The 19789-nt window shown below is 33.4% G+C and overlaps 1 protein-coding gene across 2 annotated transcripts in view; it reads left to right on the forward strand.

Annotated features, from left to right (window-relative positions):
• Positions 1–19789, forward strand: part of stan (Protocadherin-like wing polarity protein stan) — a 299969-nt gene that overhangs the window by 177126 nt on the left and 103054 nt on the right. For both annotated transcript variants that reach the window (XM_067774726.1, XM_067774727.1), the window contains one exon: positions 16631–16708. The gene's annotated coding sequence lies outside the window, so the exon portion shown is untranslated. The remainder of the gene's footprint in view (positions 1–16630; positions 16709–19789) is intronic.

Below are 19789 nucleotides of genomic sequence, written 5' to 3' on the forward strand. Positions count from 1 at the left end.
ATATGAAGAAAATTACTTGTTGCTGCATCAACATATTGCGGTGAATGTTGTCAACCATAGTACATAACTACGTAAACAAGCGCTGCTAAAACAAGAACGACAGCATAACACTAGATAACGAAAACTACACATACACAAGTACGCAAGAACGGCAAGGGCAGCGAGAGCAAAGACTAACAAAATAAACCCCAGCTGGTTAGGGGGCTTAGAATATACCCGCGGTAGGTATGCCTGTCGTAAGTGGCGACTAAAATACCAAATTTATTCAAGGGTTGTGTAGCGCAACCATCTGAAGGAGTTGCCAGGGCATATATAGTTTCTCCAACCCAATTGTCAACCTCACCAACCCGTGGCGAATCCTGTTTTATTCACAGCCGAAGCTCTGGCGACCCCGAACTCCTGACGGATCTGGGGGGTTGGAGAGCGGTATGGCCTAGAAGGTTTCATGTGGTCATACCAAATCGTTCCCGAAATGGTCGGGCTAGTAGCTTTATGGTGCTTGTTACCGGAACCTTCCGGATCTGCATCCGGCAAAGGACCATCATCTTCGATAACACTCCCCAAGGCCTTCGGGGAGTGTCCTTATCGCTACAACAACACAACAACAACTAACAAAATAAGAAGAAAGAAATAGCATCAGTGTAAAGGATCTTATAAACCCTCCTCGAAAAAACGTGTATTATATTGTACAGTTGTTTAGTCCCTCTCTAAATTGTTAAAGCTGTGAGGGAGGTTTCTTAGGAAAATAAATTATAAATACAAATATTGAATAGCTAAAATAAACTACGAAAGTAAAATGAAATAATTAATGAAGAAATAAACACCAACAAAGCAATGGAATTTACCACAGCAGTTTGTTTCAGCTTAAAAACATCAAACAAACAGCAATGATGGTGTGAGCAAAGTGGTTGGATGTGGGCAAAAAACTACGCATCAAACAAAGCTGTGTAAATAGTAAAAAAAAACCGCAAAATAAATACATTAATAAATATTAAAGCCACAGAAATGCATTCAACAAGTTTTATAGACACTAAGTAGACAACCATTAAACCAGCAAGGAGCGTTTTTTCAGTAACCACAGCAACCAACGACGAAATAAGACGAAAGTTTAAATTTAAATTCGTATTATTTAGCTCTGAAAATGATTGCATACGAGGCTCTGACTAAAGAGTCAATGAAAATTTTTGTTCAAGCTCTTCTCGTTGCAAATGGGTATATACTTACGTATGCTTGCTGATTTATGTAGCCTTAAGTCGACTTAAGCTAATATTAGCGAATGTCAATAACTCACGCCGAGTGCGTTAAGTCTCGCTGTTTGAGAAATTGTAACTAGACTATGTTTTAATTGAAGCTTTAAAGGCCGAACCCCATTTGAGTTTTATCTACATTATTTACATTTTCGGCAGTTTTATTTATTAATTATTTATCCTACGCGACGGGGAGCCTAGCAAGTCAGCGTGCAGCAAATTTTAGCTTGATTAATACATCAACATAATAATTTGGCAATTCTTTGAAAAAAATAAATAGAAAAACAATTAAAAAGGATTACTTAGCGAATAAAGACTTAAATACAATTACTTATTATTTGAGAACTTAGCTAAGTGATTAACAAAAGTCACACCGAAAATCCTAGGTTCACACCTCGGGAAAAATAACATCCAAATTTTAGAAACAAGTTTTTTTCAATTAGAAGAAAGTTTTTTTTAGCGGGGTCGCCCCTCGGCCGAAAATATGGCAAACACTCCTAGTGTATTTCGGCCATGAAAAGCTTCTTAATGAAAATTCATCTGACTTGCAGATGCTGTTCGGAGTCGGCAAAAAATATGGTGGGCGCCAAGCCGAAGCGCGTGTAGAAATAATTATATTTTCTCTTCTACTTCATAATGCACGGATAACATTTTCAGGGACGGCCCTTATTACGAACCATTGAAACTGTATACTCAGAGAAAAAATCGTTCTAAAACGGACGAAAGAAGTTCAAAATTAAGAACATTCGTTGACAAAAGTCTGTTAAGTACGTTTTTTCTTAACTCGTGACCGATGGGCTTGTTTCAAAAACGTATTTTGCAAGAACACCTTAGTATTTTATGGCCAGTTTGATATTCACGTGTAAATGTTCTATTGGCTGATTCCATTTCAAGATACCCGGTCCGGGCAGGACATGATTTTTGATTTCGATGAAATTTAGTGTGTTGTTCTTTGGTCAAAATAATGAAACAAGTGTTTTTTTTTTTTTGCTTCAAAAAAATTTTTTCGGATTTATCGGCAATTGAATTCGATAAAATGCAATTGATATATCGTCGCCCACTAACCAGAAGCATGAGTGTGCAATTTTTCCGATTTTGTGTTATAGGCCTCGTTATATTAACCTTTAGATTCTCTAGGTTGTACTTAAATCTAGAGCTTCCTACGCACATGGAAACCCCAATAATTTGCAGTGCCATTTTCACGAATGTACAATTCAATCACACAAAATTGAGCCAGAAAAATGAATGTAGCACATTTATGTTTCTGGCTGGCAACAAGGTCATGATTTTCCTGTTTGTATGACACATTCGTTGATATTGCTCAACAATTTTTGAAAAAAAGTAAGAACAGCACATATTCGTATGTTCGAATATTACGGTATACGTGCCTGAAGGTTGAGCACAAATTATTTTAGGAGCTCGTAACTCACCAAAACTTTTCGAAGTTCACATACAATTCTATAACGATCTTTTTATTTATAATTGTTTTACCCCGGGGGCTATAGAACTAACCATGCGACATATATGCTAGTTGAGATACACAAAAGATGAGCTGTAAGTGTAATGTATTCCTCAAAAAAAAGTATGCCGATGAAGAATTTTTAATAGCTGAATATCCGAGAAAAGGTCGTTGTTTAATTGAAGGCAAACCGGTTTTTTCGAAGCCGTTGCCTCTTACCGAATCGAAACTTAGAGACAAAATGTATGAGCAACTGGTTATAGCAAGAAAATCGTTCTTATTATAAATATCCAGAGGGCAACGCTTTACCCGAACCCGACATTTCAGAAGACTCTGATTCTGATGAAAATAAGAACTAGTTCTAAGTTAGCAATAATTGAGATTGAATTGAATGTGGTTTTTTTTTTTTTTGTTTGATACATACTTTCGATAAGTTACAGCCGCGGATGTTTTCCCAAGTTGGTTGGTTGGTTGCTGTGCTGCTGCTGGGCTCCATAGCCGGGCCCAAGTAGCGCTCTAGGCACCATTTTAAAGCACTTTCTCCTGGAAGCAATTATATTTTTAGGCTGATGTACCCTGCATATTGTTTTACTTAAACCACTTGGTTGAACAATATACAACTGATGTCCTTGCTGCGGCAGTTTGACACCGCGTATTTGGATTCAGCGCATCAAAATGTATAGAAAACATGAGTCGCATTACCTGATCCGATTTAATTTTTTTGTATAGCTGTGTTAACAAAAAATTAGATCAGTTTTTAAAATTTTTGTTGTGCCAGAAAAATGAATGTGCTAAATCTCGAAAAATGGAAGGGAAAGAGCATAGTGTGAATATAATATTTAGATACAGTTTTACATTAGAAACTAATTCTTCTAATTTTAAGGGCGCAATAAACTTTAAAACTCGATTTGCCAACATTTTCATTTTAGCACATTCATGCTTCTGGCAAGTGGGCGACGATATTATTCACCTATACTTTCAACTGTCAATAACTTTGTCAATAATTCACCGATTCTCATGATTTTTTCTTTGAAATGTTCGTTATTACTTTTACTTTTATATAAATTTATAAACAACAGCATATAGTTAAAAAAATTATTTTTTAGTATTTAGTAAAAACTTATGACTTTTTTTCAAAAATTAATATTTCAGCAAACGGTTACTGTTTGTTGTTTAAACTTTTTCTATAGTCGAGCGAGCAGTTTATATTTAAGCCGGTGTTCATGAATTCTTAAATATAAATATAAACTGAACACACTATTAAACAAACACATAAATAAATGTGATATTTTAATTACTTTTAAGCATTTCGCATTGATCTTCTTAGATTGTTTTAATATATGAATTAATGTATGGCGAAAAGAAGTTTAATATTCAAAAATTCATATTTCGAAAGAAACGAGTTGTGGCTAATAGGCATTTGGTCAACTTGAAATATGAACTGTTCACTCAATATAAAAAGGGTTAAACAAAAAACCTCTTTTTTGAGAAATTAATTTTTGAAAAAAGTCATAAATTTTTACTAAATAATAAATTTTTTTTTAACTATATGCCATTGTTTATAAATTTTTATAAAAGTAAAAGTAATAACGAACATTTCAAAGAAAAAATCATGAGAATCGGTAACATCGGTTTCGGTTTTGACAAAGTTATTGACAGTTGAAAAAATAGGTGAATAAAATATCAATTGCATTTTATCGAATTCAATTACCAATAAATCCGAAAAAAAAATTTTTTTGAGGCAAACAAAAAAAAACCTTGTTTCATTATCTTGACCAAAGAATAACATATTAAAATTTCATCGAAATCAAAAATCATGTCCTGCGCGGACCGGGTGTCTTGAAATGAAATGAGCCTATTCTTATTTCAAGCACTAAGCATTTGTGCTTGATTCAAGATTTTTCGTTCTCACAAGGATGCGCAATAACACATTCTATTCTGAATAATTTTTCTTCGAGTTATGGCTCCCGAAACATAGAAAATTGCTGAGTCATAAAAGGGGTGGTTTCACGACCATTTTTTAATATTTGAAGTTTTTTGCCTATTTATTGTTATAAATCCACTTGGGAAATGAAATACCATTGATATAAAGATGTTTTTTGCAAAGATATAGCCTATTTCATTCATCCACGACCCTTTTAAAAATCTTTTATATAAAAGTGGGCGTGTCCCTTAACCGATTTCGTTAATTTTTTTTCAAAACATTACTTGTGGTAAAGGCAAACTCTCTGCCAAATTTTGTTACGATAGGTTCAACGATTTTTGATTTATGACTAATAATATTTGTAAAATTGATTTTATGACAAGTGGGCAGTGCCACAATAATTTTAAAAGATTTTTTCAAATTTTAATCAAGAGTCTCAATATCAGTCCACACGTAAAACTTCAACATTCTAGGTGTATTATTTACTAAATAATCAGGTTTTTGTCCAAAATGTTATATATATCAAAAGTGGGCGTGGTTATCATCCGATTTCACTCATTTTCAATACCAATCTATTCTGGGCCCCGATAAGCTCGTGTACCAAATTTGGTGAAGATATCTCAATACTTACTGAAGTTATCGTGTTAACGGACAGACTGACGGACATGGCTCAATCAAATTTTTTTTCGATACTGATGATTTTGATATATGGAAGTCTATATCTATCTCGATTAATTTATACCTGTACAACCAACCGTTATCCAATCAAATTTAATATAGTCTGTGTGCAAAAGAACGGTGAGTATAAAAATTGTGTTAAAGAATTTCAGAGTTTGACGGTGATCGAACTCGCGCCACGCGATCGCTCCCGCAACATCATAACCGCTAGGCCACTATGACTGCTTGATAGCTTGTGCTAAATGTTATATTTAACATTGTAGTCCACACGAGCTGTACCGTTTCTCTTTTCTTTAACTTAATTTAAGAACATTGTTCTCATTATTTGAAGATTTGTTAATATTTTAAGACCAACCGTTCTCTTTTCAAGAAAATGGTGACAATTCATGCACAAGGTTGTTTTAAGAATTGGTTGTTCGTTTTTCAAGAACAAAAAAGTTAGAACATGAAAAGCTTGAATTGAGTCCGGTGGTGCTGGATTTGAGACCGGCGTTTCTCTCTGAGTGTATTAATAGAATAGGTTGATTTAAGCTGCCGCCTAATGAGCAAAACTTCCCGCTTGTGCCCTTTTAATAGTTTCCAGATAAATTTCCTTTGCATTAAAGCAAATAAATTTGCATTTGCAAGATTTGCCCATTAAAGTTAAAGCTCCCTATCAGCTGTAAAAGCACAATGTTTTATTCTATTTTATTTTATCTTACAACATTATTCATTTAGCAACGAAAACATAATCAGCTTCAAGCGCTAAGCCCTCAAAACGGCAACAAATTGCAATGTCAAACAAAATACTGGTTCGCGCTGCAAGAAGTGGCAAAAAAAACAACAAGCAACTCTGGAACAAGAATAATGCGCTATTTTGAGGCTTGCTGAGCACGTTTTATCACAATACTTTACTATTTTTACTTTACCTTTTTTCAGTTTGGCATTTCTCCTTGTTTTGCTGTACTTTGTTTTCATCTTTGGCTATTTTTTCAAAGTGTGTCTACTCAGACAATGTTGGCAATTTAAGTGCACATTAAGGCTAAGTGACTTAAATATTATTTTATCATTATTTTTTTTTTTTTGTTACATACCTTTTTTTATTTTGTTTTGCCTTCGAGACAATTTAGTTAGCCCTTTTAGCAACTAAAATGCTATTTTAAATGTGACTGCAATCACTTTGCCGCCTTCTTTCTACTCAGGCTCATTTGACCTGACTAAGTACATTTTAAAATGTTTCTTATGTCCCTAGCAAACTCATAACTGTATTCAATTTAGCTTCTGCATGCTATAAAATATCTCAGATGTCACAATTTTTATGAGATCTAATATTGCTTAGAATATACCAAAATTAAGGAATTTCTATCAAAAGTATATGTATAGCGTGGTTAAAGAATAAATGAACGTAGGGCGCGATGAACTCCGAAGATATTTTGGGTCGAGCATCTCTTCTAATTTGTGTCGTGCTTCTTCTAATTTTTCCTACAAATTGGCGGGAGGGTACCTGCTTGCCGATTCCGTACGGCATTTCCAAGGCAGATGAGTTTTCATTGAGAGCTTTTCATGGCAGAAATACACTCGGTGTGTTTGCCAAATACTGCCCACGGGCGACCGCGCTTTGAAACATTTTCTTCTAATTGAAAAACTTGTTTCTAAAATTTTGATGTTGTTTTGCCCGGAGGGCGAGCGCAGGATCTTCGGTGTGGTAGGCCGAGCACGCTACCATCGCACCACGATGGCTGCCGTTGGTTCCTGCTATATACTACCAGCAGCCGTAGAACCCATAATTTTAACCAATAATTAGTTCTCGCCTATAATTTTTTGAAACTTCCAACATTTTTGTCTCATTCCACTTCTTCCTAAACTTCTCCTTTCCCATTTTTGTCGGCTTTTTTTCTATGTTTCTTGTTTCTTTTACTGTATCTTCATTTTCTTTTTCATCACCCTTTTCCCTGTTTCATTCTTCTATTTTAATTTCTCCTTTTTTCTTGTTCGTCAAGTTTTATGTCCTCTCTTATTTATTCTACTTCTTCTTCTACTTATATTATTTTCTTCTTTCACACATACTTTTTTCTCTTCCTTCAGTATTTTTTCTTCTTCGTCTCTTTTTTGTTCCACTCTTCTTTTTCTGCGTTTTCCTTTTTTCTCGTGCATCTAGTTCTCGTTCCTTTCCTCTTTCCATTCCTTGCTCTTCTTACTCTTTTCCTTCTTCTACTTCTTATTCCATTTCTCTTCTTCTCATTATATTTTGCTTCCAGTTTTCTTTTGTCTACTGTTCCTCCTTCTTCCGCTCCGCCATCCTCCTTATTCTTCTTCTACTTATATTTCAATTTCTTCTTATTTTTTTCTCTTTCTTCATTATCTTCTTCGTTTTCGTCTGTTTCAGGTTCCTATTTTCCATATAAGTTTTGCCTTCTTTTGCGTTTTTTATCTTTTTGTTCCTCTAGTTCTCTTTTTTTCCTCTCCGTAAACCTTCTTCTCTTCACTTTTTTTTCTTCTTTAGCCTAAAACTTCCTATATCTGTTCTTGTTTTTGTTTTTCTACTTTTTTGTCGTCTTCTTCTTTACTTTCTTTTTATCTTCATTCCAGTCCGTATCCACTACTTCTAGTTTTCTTTTATCTCCTTTTTCTTTCTTTCCACCCTTCATCTTCGAACTTTTCTCCTCTTTTTTTCCTTTTTTTCTTGGTTTCTTTCTTCTTTTATCTTTTCATTCTCTTTATCCTTCTGCTTGTGGACTTTCTTTTGTATCAATATCCCTTCTTGTTCTGTTTTCGTTTCTGCTCCCCTTTTCCCATAAAACCCTTTAATATCCAACTTTTTCCCTAAACTTCCCTCTCTCTTCTCCCCATTCTTCCTCATACCTGCTTTCGATGTTATTTGACAGATTAATAAAAGCGGAAGCGAATCTCTTGAACCGAACGGTTTCTATGAATTTCTCAGAGTGCTTGTTACACTGGTGTATTTTGGGCTCTAGTGCAGCAATAGAAGTGAGACTGTTAAAGTATTGTAGAGAGTACCCAGTGAGTCAACAGGCCAATGTTGTAAAGACTAATGAGAATATCAGGAGAGTTTTTACGGTTGTTATACTCATTATGATAGATAAAGGGTTGAACACTCTCACCCCACTCCCAGTGTGGCCCCTATGCTGTGGCTTGTGAATATCTTCTATAACATTTTTGGCATGATAAGCTTGTCAGCAAAAATGTATACCATTCAGGAGTCGACATAAAATGTATATAAAAAATTTAAATGCATTTTCTTTTTAAAAGCTCTTTCTTTACCATCATAACAGGCTTAATACAAAAAAACAAAATAAACGAGTATACTTACTACAATTATCTACATATTTAATTAAGCCTCACAATCATGCACCAACTATTTGCCACTGTCATTTTGACAAGTCTAGGCTAGGCCAGATGAGCTAAGTTGAGTGGAAATAAATTGTGGTACATGACAGTTTCGACAAGAATTAATTGCATAATATACAGAATACAACATGCAATGCAAAGTCAGGTAGGCGTGGCAAGTGAGATGGCGGAAAATCTGGCAGCAAGGTGAGCTATCACTAAACACACAACACATAGAACTACACACACATACAGATCGATAAATAAATGAGTTACAAGACAGGTCTAACATTTGCAAAAAGGAAAAATAGGATAGATAACAAAAGAAGAATAAAGGGAAATAGTACAAACAAATAGAACAACCATAATAGCAACTCTTGTAACATTTGTTTAGCAAACAAAGAAAGCACCCATACTCGCATAAAAATGAAAAACTATAAATCAGTTAAAGTTTTTCAACTTAAAGCGGCGGCTGGATGAAAAAAGAGAGACGATAACAAATTGAAAACCTTTTCTAGAAAAGGGCTTGAAAGCTAAATCAGTTAAAGTTTTTCAACTTAAAGCGGCGGCTGGATCAAAAAAGAGAGACGATAACAAATTGAAGAGCTTTTCTAGAAAAGGGCTTGAAAGCTAAAAATCCTTGCTTTTCACTTAACTAATGTAGGTACCACATTTTATAGTCATTTTTGCACAATTGGTAAAACGCTATTAAATGTACATAGATATATGCATAGATATACAACAAAAAAGGAAAGACAGCGAAAATGATTCAAAGAAGAGGAAAAGTAGCTTTTTAAGTTACCTTTATATGACATTACAATAAGAAAAGCTGCACAAAGAAAATTTCTGAGTGATATTTATGAATTTTTTTTTATATTGTAACGAAACTTAGGAAACACTTGAGTAAACTACTGCAACCTCTGTTATCGTGTTTAACTAAAATATTCAGTATGGAAACAAGTTCTTTATTTACCACACTAATATGGTAGTAGTACTTCACTACTGAATTACTCTCGTACTTCACTTACACGGTTTTAAAATCAAATGATTGTCTTTTCTTTAGCTTGCGCTGCTTTCATTCGCGTTTTTTTCCAACGTTCAGAATTTTCGCAAATAGTCTTCTGAAAAAGTTGCTTACTTACTTCTCATTTATGTATCTTATATTCTCTGTAGTCTTCTAGGTAAATTTAATAATAAGTTGTGCTCTTTGAGCGCATGTGTATTAACACCTGAGCTCTTACGCGCTCTCATTTCCGTCTTCTATGCATATATGTGTATATATGACTGAGTAGTATGTGCTGTTAGCTGATGTGTACATGTATGTGTGGCAGTCTTCTCTTTCAGCGGCACAGTGACGATTTTTAAACTAAAATTCCTTCTTTTTTTTAACACAATAATTGGTATCACCCTAGTTATTGAAGGCAAGACTGGTGAAAAGCTATCACCACTTTTTTTATAGATAAAGTTAAACTGGGAGAAGCTTTCCGCGATCATTACGACCTGCTGCTTCAAGATCTGTTAGCTGTGTAACTCCTAATAGCTGGAGTCTTAGCACGGTGAGAGTATAGTAAGCTCTCTACCGTTTTTTCCATCGACCCGAACTTGCTACATCTCCTACCACTGACGAGGCCTTATTTAGAAGCAAGTTACTTCAGAAGATTCAGCTCACAGCCAGTTCAACCTATGTACCTCAGAAATGGTGACGCGCAATAGTGTCAATGGAACTAGCGTCAATTGACAATAACAATAAAACTTTCTACAATTAGTTTTGCAAAAGCGAATTAATGTCAAAACTTCTTATGGCCACCACCACCGATCACTAGAATAAAATACGCACACATTTTAATTACAAATATTTGTTGTCTATCACAATAAGATTTAAAACTTTTTTAACATTAATCATTAAAATAAAAAAAAGCGACGCTGGCGAAAATTTGGAATAAAAAATGCGCACATTTTTAATTCCAAATTTTCTATTCATATTACGATACGAGATGAAAATATGCTTCGAAAAATTTAAAAAAATTTAAAAAAAGCGCCGCAGGTGAAAATTTGTAATTAAAAATCGCGCGATCTTTTATTCCAAATTATCGGCAACGGCGATCTTTGCAAATAAAAAAATTGTATTTGGCCAGCTCAACGACAGATTTGGAATAATTACTCCCAGCTCCTTTTTAAGTGGGCGGCGTTAAATAATCCCAAAGCATACTTAAGTCAATTGGCATTAGTTCTCTTCCGAATTTGGTGTCATTGACATTAATTCTCTTTCAAAAACACATTAATGTCGATTGACGTTAGTTCCATTGAAACTATTGCACGTAACCTCAGAAATATATAAACTCCCCTCACGAACAAAACAAGCAAGCAAATGAAATAATATGCAATTCATGACCCACGTTTGTGCTATGACAAATCAAAATACAAACAAAAATAAACCTTAACAAATAATGATAAAATGGCGTGTAAAATAAAAGGATCAAATTGTGTACACTTGTACATATGAAAATTTGTACATATGTATGTATATTTTGCCTTTTGACTTTTAATTCACACTTGTCACCGACCAACGCATTGAATACGTCGTTCCTTTGTGTAATATCTATAGGGACACAAAGTGCAAGTGAGGGGTGCAACACGATTGTTGAATGATAGCGAGAATTGTAGTGAGTTTTGCAATATTTTTTTTTTGCAAATCCTTTCACATGGAACGAAAGCCACTGTGATTGATTGTGTCTCGTTTCAATTTCAATTGCACTGCAGATAAATTACTAATGGAGTAGGGAAAGCGTAGGGAGTGGGAAACATTTTCAGCATGATTAAAAATATATATGTAAAAAAGTATATATATAACAGGGATTGAAAATAACTGTTACACGTGAAAATAGTAAAAAAATCATACTAAAGGGGTAATTCCATCTTCAAAGGAAGGAAGCCAATTTTTATTTCTTTAAGTTTAACTTTCTAAATAAACATGTATATAAAATTTTTTAAGCAAAATTAATAAACTAATTATATCGCGAAAGAAAGAAAAAACTTGAATATTTTTTTTTTTATTTTTTAAGCGTATTTAAAGGCTCAACAAATTTATATTTTTCTCCGAGCGCGATAAGAAATTTTTTTCTGAGGAAATAAACAAATAAAAACAAATTTTACTATTCCATCGCGGTTAAGAACGCAAAATATAATTTCAAATTTCCAAACAAAATAAGAAGCTCAAAAAGTATTTATTATTTTACGAGTGAGAAATAAAATTTAAAACATAATTATTTTCCGAGGAAAACATAAAAATAATAAAAAAAAATTGTTTGTCTTCGGGGGACAAAAAAATTTCAAAACAAAATTGTATTTTAAGAGCAAAATAAAAAGTTTAGATGACCATTTTAATTTTTCAAATGAAACAAGAAACGAAGAAAATAACGATAATTTTCGGAGGAAAAAAATTTAAAATTAAAAAACAACAAATTTTTTCCTGAGGTTGTATTAAGCTAAAAAAATATCGTGTTTTTTTTTTTTTTTTTTGTTTTTTGAGGAACATAAAAAACCTAAATCAAACTAAAAAAACTCGAGTGAAATAAAAACTCAGAAAATTTTTATACTTGGAACTAAACAGGAAAATTCAAAAAAAAAAAATTATAATAATTTTTTAGAGGGCTAAATTAAAAAAACTCAGAATTTAATTGTTATTTTCTGAGCTTCTTAAAAAAAATTATTTTTGGAGGTTTTTATTTAGCTTTAAAAAAATTATAATTTTTAGTTTTTTATTTTACTTGGAAAATATTAGATTGTTTTAAAATTTGTATTTTGCTATAAAAAAAAACTATATACAGAAATATAAAAAATATGTAGTTTTTTTAAAGCAAAATACAAATTTTAAAATCATCTAATATTTTCCGAGTAAAATAAAAAACTAAAAATTATAATTTTTTTAAAGCTAAATAAAAAGCTCCAAAAACATTTCTATTTTCCGAACGCAAAATAAAAAATAAACTATAACAATAAAACTTATAGCTATTGCAATCTCTGGTAGGTGTGTATGTACACCAGCGAATGAAAAAATAGCAGAAATAAATTTTATTTTATTTTTTTTTCAAAAATGTCAATAATAAAATCCTTTTTTTTTCAGAAAAAGGTCTCTGAATGTCTAACTGTTTTTTTTTTTTATATAATAAAAAAAATATTTCATACTTTATAGGGACGTAAATCTAAAACTACCTTAGGGAAACAAAACGCCAAAATTGACTTGGCTTCAAAACTGCATGCTTAAAAAAATCAGAGAATTCAAAGTAAAAAGTTCGAAATTTCCGTTAAATTTTCTAAAATTTTCGAATTTTTTCGAAAATGTTTTTGAGATTGATTCCCATATTTTCAGACAAAAAATTCGTTGAAGTCATAAAAGCCTTTGCATAAAATATTTAATAAAATAAAGAAGAGTTTAATTGACGAAATTGGTTAAAAATTGCTACTGCTATTTTTCTGTTCGCATCTGTATACTAGTCAAAAACGCACCTTTTTCTATTTCGAGTGGAAAATATTTGTTTCTTTACAGTTGTTAATCACAAAAAAAAAATCGTTTTTAAATTAACAAAAATTTCCTACATGCTCCTCTCTCCTCTCTCTACACATACAAATATGCATGAATGATTTGTTGATACCCTTTGAAAAGCTTAAGTACCTTGGAATCGACATAAAAGCCGTTTTTCACATATCAAATGTGATTTAGCATGACGCGATTTTTGGACAACAAAGAATTTTTAAAGAAGTTATTCAAGCGTTATACATTTATAAATCTGCACATATGCGCCTTTTGTATAATTGCATGCTGTGACCGCCATTTTTTTGGAAGTGGTTTAAATTTTTGTGCGAATCAAAAGTTTTGACATAAAATTTACTTTCCACGCTTTCAAAACTCTGCTCCAAGCGCATTTACTATATCGAAAAATAATAACAATTTACTTGCGATTTAAAGAAAGCATAACGAAACCAAAGTAAAAACTTCATACATAAATTCACAAATATTTGCATATGTATGAGCAAAATTTGGTTGACATATGTGCACGGTTCTGTCAAAGGCAGAAGTTTAAAAACCACAAAATCATTTCTTCTTGCTCCCCTGGGTAAAATGTATGTATATTAGGGCGTATCAGGAATGTAAATTGAAATGTTTTCTGACTCTTCTTAATACAAACTTTGTGAAGTTTTGAAGGAAAATTATGAGAAGTCATGCGCACTCTCACAATTTTTACTTGGGCCGAATAAAATGTTTTTTTTTTTTTTTTATTTAGAGGAAATGTTTAAGTTTTACATTTTCCATGTCTCTTGATACGCTCTAACGTGCCCACATACAACACAATAATTACTTTTATTTTCAGTACAATACACGTAATTTATAGCATAGAAAACCCCCTAGCTCGTCACTTTCTTGTAACTCAAACACATACTCGTACATCATTTTTGTGTGAGGCTTATGTGTGTTTGTCATACATTGAATGTTAACATCCTTTGACTTCTACTCTGTAATTACGATAGAAGCAATTTCAGTTGCTACCCATGTCTATAAATCATTATTACAATATTCAAATACTTATACACTTATTCACATACGAACATCAATTTTTCATCATCAAGCCAAGTAAAGAATATAATAAAAACAAGTTAGAAAGGATATGAACGAGCGAGAAAGAAAAATATAAACTTAGCTGTGTCACCTTAATAGTTTCTATGTACTCATGGCTTGTACCACACTAAACTGAGTTCCTTTAAGAGCTGAAACTAAAATTTTTATAGCTACCAGAGATATTAGTTGTATAGGCCGACAGTAACAGAGGCGGCATCGAAAAAGAGAAGGTGTCCGAATAAGTTAAATTTTAGTCATAAAAACTTAGTGTGGAGCATAGATCTCCTAAAATTGGAACGGATTGCGCCTTCGCATATGCAATAGGACCACATTTGTGCTGGAGTATACAGACACTTGATATAGAGTCAGCACTTTCAGTGCTGTAACATTTTGTCCGCTGGACGTTAACGATTTGTGTCGCGCACCTCACTGCCTTTCAGAGCTCAAATCAATATACCATGTTTCACTATAAGAGCAATATAGTGATCTGATAGGAAAATATCTTGGCATATGGAGTCAGCGCTGTTAAATATTTAACAATATTTCACAACTTAATATCTAAAGGCGGTATAATCGTTATCCGAAGAGTAATGCTCTGTCACATTGACAGTCTTATGAAGCAAACTAAAAGATATTTTTGTAAATAAGACCTGTCAATGGCAGGTGTCGGTCTTACGTTTCATTTCGTGCATAAGCAGCTAAAGACCCAAACACATTCAATTGTTGCGTCGTTTTCGCGTTAGCGTCAATTTTAAAGTTTCTCCGCCACTATGAACAATTTTTTTTGTTTGAACAGGAATACAAAGTATTGTTTCAAATTATATTTGATTTTAGAAATGTTTTCGTCCGAAGGTTGTTTCTGATATTGCTCCATGTAAACAAAAATAAAAAATGGGAGCCGTCACGGGCCACCTGGCAGATGTGGAACATCGGCGTTATTTTCTAAAAGTAATATATAGAAATGAACAGATTGCGATAGGAATTAAATATGGCATAATGATAAAATAAAAGTTTAGGATTATTTTTTTCTGAAGTGATCCCTAAATGACGCCGGGAGGATCCCGAGGGAACCCCAAAAATCATCCCGAACAACCTCAAATGACCCTGGAGGAGCCTGATATAATAAGTCCCCGACGTCATCCTGAAGTTATCTCCAAAATTACCCGGAAAGAGTTCAAGGTGTCCAAAAATCATTCAGAAATTACCCCTGAAGCTATCCACAAATGAGCCCATTAGAACCCTGAAGAAGTTCAAAAATCATCCAGAAATTACCCCCAAAATTACTCAGGGAAGATTCCGAGGGAGTTCCCAAAATTATCCCGAGAAAGTCACTAAAATCTTTCCGAAATAGCCCTCTTATGACTGTGGGAAGATCCCTAGGGGTGGATTCATTAAGTGTAATAGCGTTTTCTTTTCTGAAAAAAATTGTTACCTAAATAAATGGTAAACTTGAATAGAGTTACTGTTACCCTTGAAAATTGTCAACTTTTATAGTGCCCCGCGTATCAGCTGATTCTCACAAGCACGTTGTCAATAATAATAAAAACTCATTAGCAATGATTACCTCCATTGCAATTTTCTTCGCTAAAAATTTATGAAGCCAAGCCAATGAATTGTCACGATCAGCTGGTTTGGCATGTTTACACTGCCACACAGTAGTTTGATGCAGGGTAAAAGTGTAACGCTTTTACGTTGTGAGCAGAGTACAATTTTCACAAGAGAACAAAATACCCCGTAAAGGTGTTGTCTGTTTTTTAGAATAGAACAAGTTATATTTACAATCCTTGCCAGTCTAAAAAAAGCGTAACATGTTTGCCAGAAAAAAATATAATTTAATTTGTCTGAAAGCAAAATGTACATTTCAAAACTGGCACTTACTAGTACTGAATACGACACCTGTAGATTACGCAAAATCATCCCCAAATTACCCGCAAATGACCCAGAAGTGGCCCTTAAATAACTCTAAAATGATTCTGGGAGAACCCTAGTTTCACATGATCGAATGGGAGCAGAATCGCACAGTCGATTGCGTATGTCGCTCCGCCGGCACACCACACACACTACTGCATATGGACTATACTCGTACACATACATACATTTATACCATCATATAGCGTGGCGGCGCGCCACGGCACCAGAAATCAATTTTGCGTGTGCTTGTAGATGTTTCACACAAAAAAATTACTCTTTTTATAAGTTCTTAAAAGAAAAGGAAAGAGAAACAAGTAAAAAAGTAAGCCAACTCATGGAATGTAGTTTCTGCCAAAACACTATTATGGGGGATGAGGTCGTGTGGGATGTACCCACTTAAACCTTTTTTATGTAAAATTTTTTTAGTTTTATTCAATTAAATGTTTCTATTTTCTTTAATTTATTTACAGATATTTCACAAAATGGTTACAATTATCCAAAATCAGCACAATAACTTTGGTATAACAAATTTGAATAAAAAATAGAAGGTAAGACATGCATTTAGGATCGTATTATTAGGTTGCAGTAAATATAATAATAAAACTAAACAATGAAATTTGAATCCAAGTTTGTACATTGTAACAATTTTCCGTTATTATTTGATAAGTTTAGTTTGGCGACAGCAAAGTTTCTGCATTGTGCCATCTCCAGTGATGTGTTCCGTTCTGATCCTTTTTGTTAGGTTTTGTCAGAAATTGGTGCAAATTAATATGTGTGTATTTGTTTTGAAAATATCAAAAGTGCCCATACTTGCATTCAGATTGTTCTGGTATAAATTCGGAAATGAAGTTGTTTTCAGGGACGGAAAATAATAATTTTTTTTTTCGGAGTCGAAAAAGTCCTGGTCAAAAAATTGTCCTAGGTGAAAATGTTTGGGTTCCCAGGTATCCCTATAGCAATATCATGTCGAATCATGCATCCTTTTTATTTTTCGAACTTTTTCCATAAAAGTCCACATATAAAAGTAAAATCTGTATTTTTATTTTTTTATTCCGATAGAACTAGTTAAACTGGGACTTTTAAAAATAAAAGTCCCGAAATAAAAGCTAAATCAAGACTTTTATTTTTTAAGGCAAATCCATGGCCATAAAAGCTCATAATTTAAAAAATCATGTGTGCTGAACTGCCGGTTTCGAAGAGTCCTTAAATGATTCCGGAAGGGTCCCAAATTGATATCAAAATAGTCCCGAAATGATCCCGACGGGATCCCGAGCAAATCCCGAAAGCTATCCAGAAATTATGCCGGAAGGGCTCCAAAATCATCCCGGAAAAGTCCCGAAATTACCCTAACGGGATCCCGAAAACCATCCACAAATTATACCGGAACAGTCCCCAAATGATACTGAAATAAACCCGACGCGATCCCGAAAACCATCCATAAATGATCCCGAAATACTCCCGAAAAAGTCCCGAAATAATCCTCGCGGAATCCCGGACGGATTCAGAAAACTATCCAGAAATGATGCAGGAAGGATCCCCAAATGATCCCGAAAAAGTCCCGAAATTACCCTGACGGGATCCCGAAAGTCATCCAGGAATGATACCGGAAGGATACCCAAATCATCCCGCAATAGTCCCGAAATAACTCCGACATATTCACGTACTTAGCAATGAATTCAAGTAGCCAGTTTTGATATTTTTATATACAAGTGGGTGTGACTTTAATTCGATTTTAAAACTTTTTCCGTCGGCGTGTACAATTACAAATATGAAGTTCGCTTACCAATTTGCAAAAATATTGCTCAAAGTATGTACGAGTTATCGCACTTGAAAGCCCAAAAAATCTTATTTCGAAAGCAGTTGGTGCCACGGCCATTGTCCAAAAAAATTATGTGGATCAACTACATACAATGTCAGTAATTTACGCACCAAATTTAAATAACGTGGCTTCTTTCGATACTCAAATATTGCATGTTCTGTGCGGAAATTTCTATATACAGAAAGAGGCGTGGCTACTGACCGATTACGACCATTTCTTTTTTTGGAAAGCTTTCCTATCATAGCAGAATGCGGTTTACCAATTTTCACTCTAATAGTTTTATTGGAACGAAATTTATAGCAAAAATCCACTGCAAGTTCACCATTTTAACTACGAGATTCTCGATCTAGTTTTTTTATGATAAATTTCTAGTATTATTAACAGAAATTTTCAAAACTCCATAAGGTTTTAAATTTTGGGAATCCAGGAAAATCGATTGGTACCAAATTTTTTAATTCAGATAAGCCGTTTCTTTGTTATCAAGCGGGACTTTTATTTCGGCATTAAAAAATAAGAGTCTTGATTAAACTTTTATTTCGGGACTTTTATTTTTAAAAGTCCGATTTTAACTAGTTCTATCGGACTCAAAAAATAAAAATACGAAAATAATTTTTATCCTGATCCAAATATATTTAAAGTCCAAAATTAATAGTTTTGCAAGGACTTATATTATAAAAGGAATAACAGTTTCAGCCCCTGGTTGTTTTGTTTTTTTTTGGTACGCTTGGAAATTCGGGTGGTTTATATCAATTTGTATTTGGTTTGTTGCTATGTGTTTGTTTGTTGTACATCCTTGAATGCTTTGCGTTTTGTAGACCAGTTTTTTCCGGTCAAAGGCTGACACGAGTAGGGCTTTGACTATGTTACTTATTTTTGTTATGAAACGTTTGCTGTGAAAGACTGCACTTTGGTATGATTGTAGGATTATAATTTAATAATAATTTATTTTCCGAAATTTCATTCTAATTTTTCATCATACTTACAATATGGGACATTCCGCCAAAGAAGGCACCACGGATAAAAAAGCTATGAAATGATTGCCTTTTAATGTTAGAAAATAAATCAGATATACTTATCCTCCACGATTAATTACTAGAGCTTTGTTCTACAATGATGACAGATCTTTGACACTCCCAAGTTGAAAAATCTGGACAGGTTGCTTTTACGAAGTAAGGAAAACGGGGAATAATTCAAAATCCTTCAGTGAAAATTGTAGTCGAAAAATATATTTGGTAGTATATTAGTAGTGTTAATAAATTTGTTTGTATGATTTAATAATCGGGGATTGCCCGTATTGCTTTTTTTTTTTTTTTTTTTTCTTTTTTTTTTTTTTTAAATGTATGAAAACATTTAGTTGAAGCAATTTTTTAATTTTATAATTTATTTAATAATTTGGGAAAAATTCAAACAACGTGACATCAGGACGGTTTTCATACATTTAAAAAAAAAAAAATTCGTTGTAGTTCTATAAATAGAACAAAAACAGCAACAAAACCAAAGTTTCTTTGAAAACCGCCGTACCAAGCATAGCTTTAACACATAATTGCATACGAAGTATGCAATGTGTAAAAGATTAAAATATGCAAAAAGAAGGTAATTGGGAAAAACTTTACAACAGCTAAGGCATGACGTAGCTGAATGCGTTTATAACCATCTCAACTATCGTAGGAGTGCGGGTTCGACTCCCACTCCCGGGAGAAAAGGCTTTGAAGAGATTTACAGGGTATAATCGAAACAGCTGTCGCCTTGTCCGTCCTGATGTCACGTTGTTTGAATTTTTCCCAAATTATTAAATAAATTATAAAGTTAA

The sequence above is a fragment of the Eurosta solidaginis genome, chromosome 3 (genome assembly GCF_040869045.1).
Source record: "Eurosta solidaginis isolate ZX-2024a chromosome 3, ASM4086904v1, whole genome shotgun sequence".
Lineage (NCBI taxonomy): Eukaryota > Metazoa > Arthropoda > Insecta > Diptera > Tephritidae > Eurosta > Eurosta solidaginis.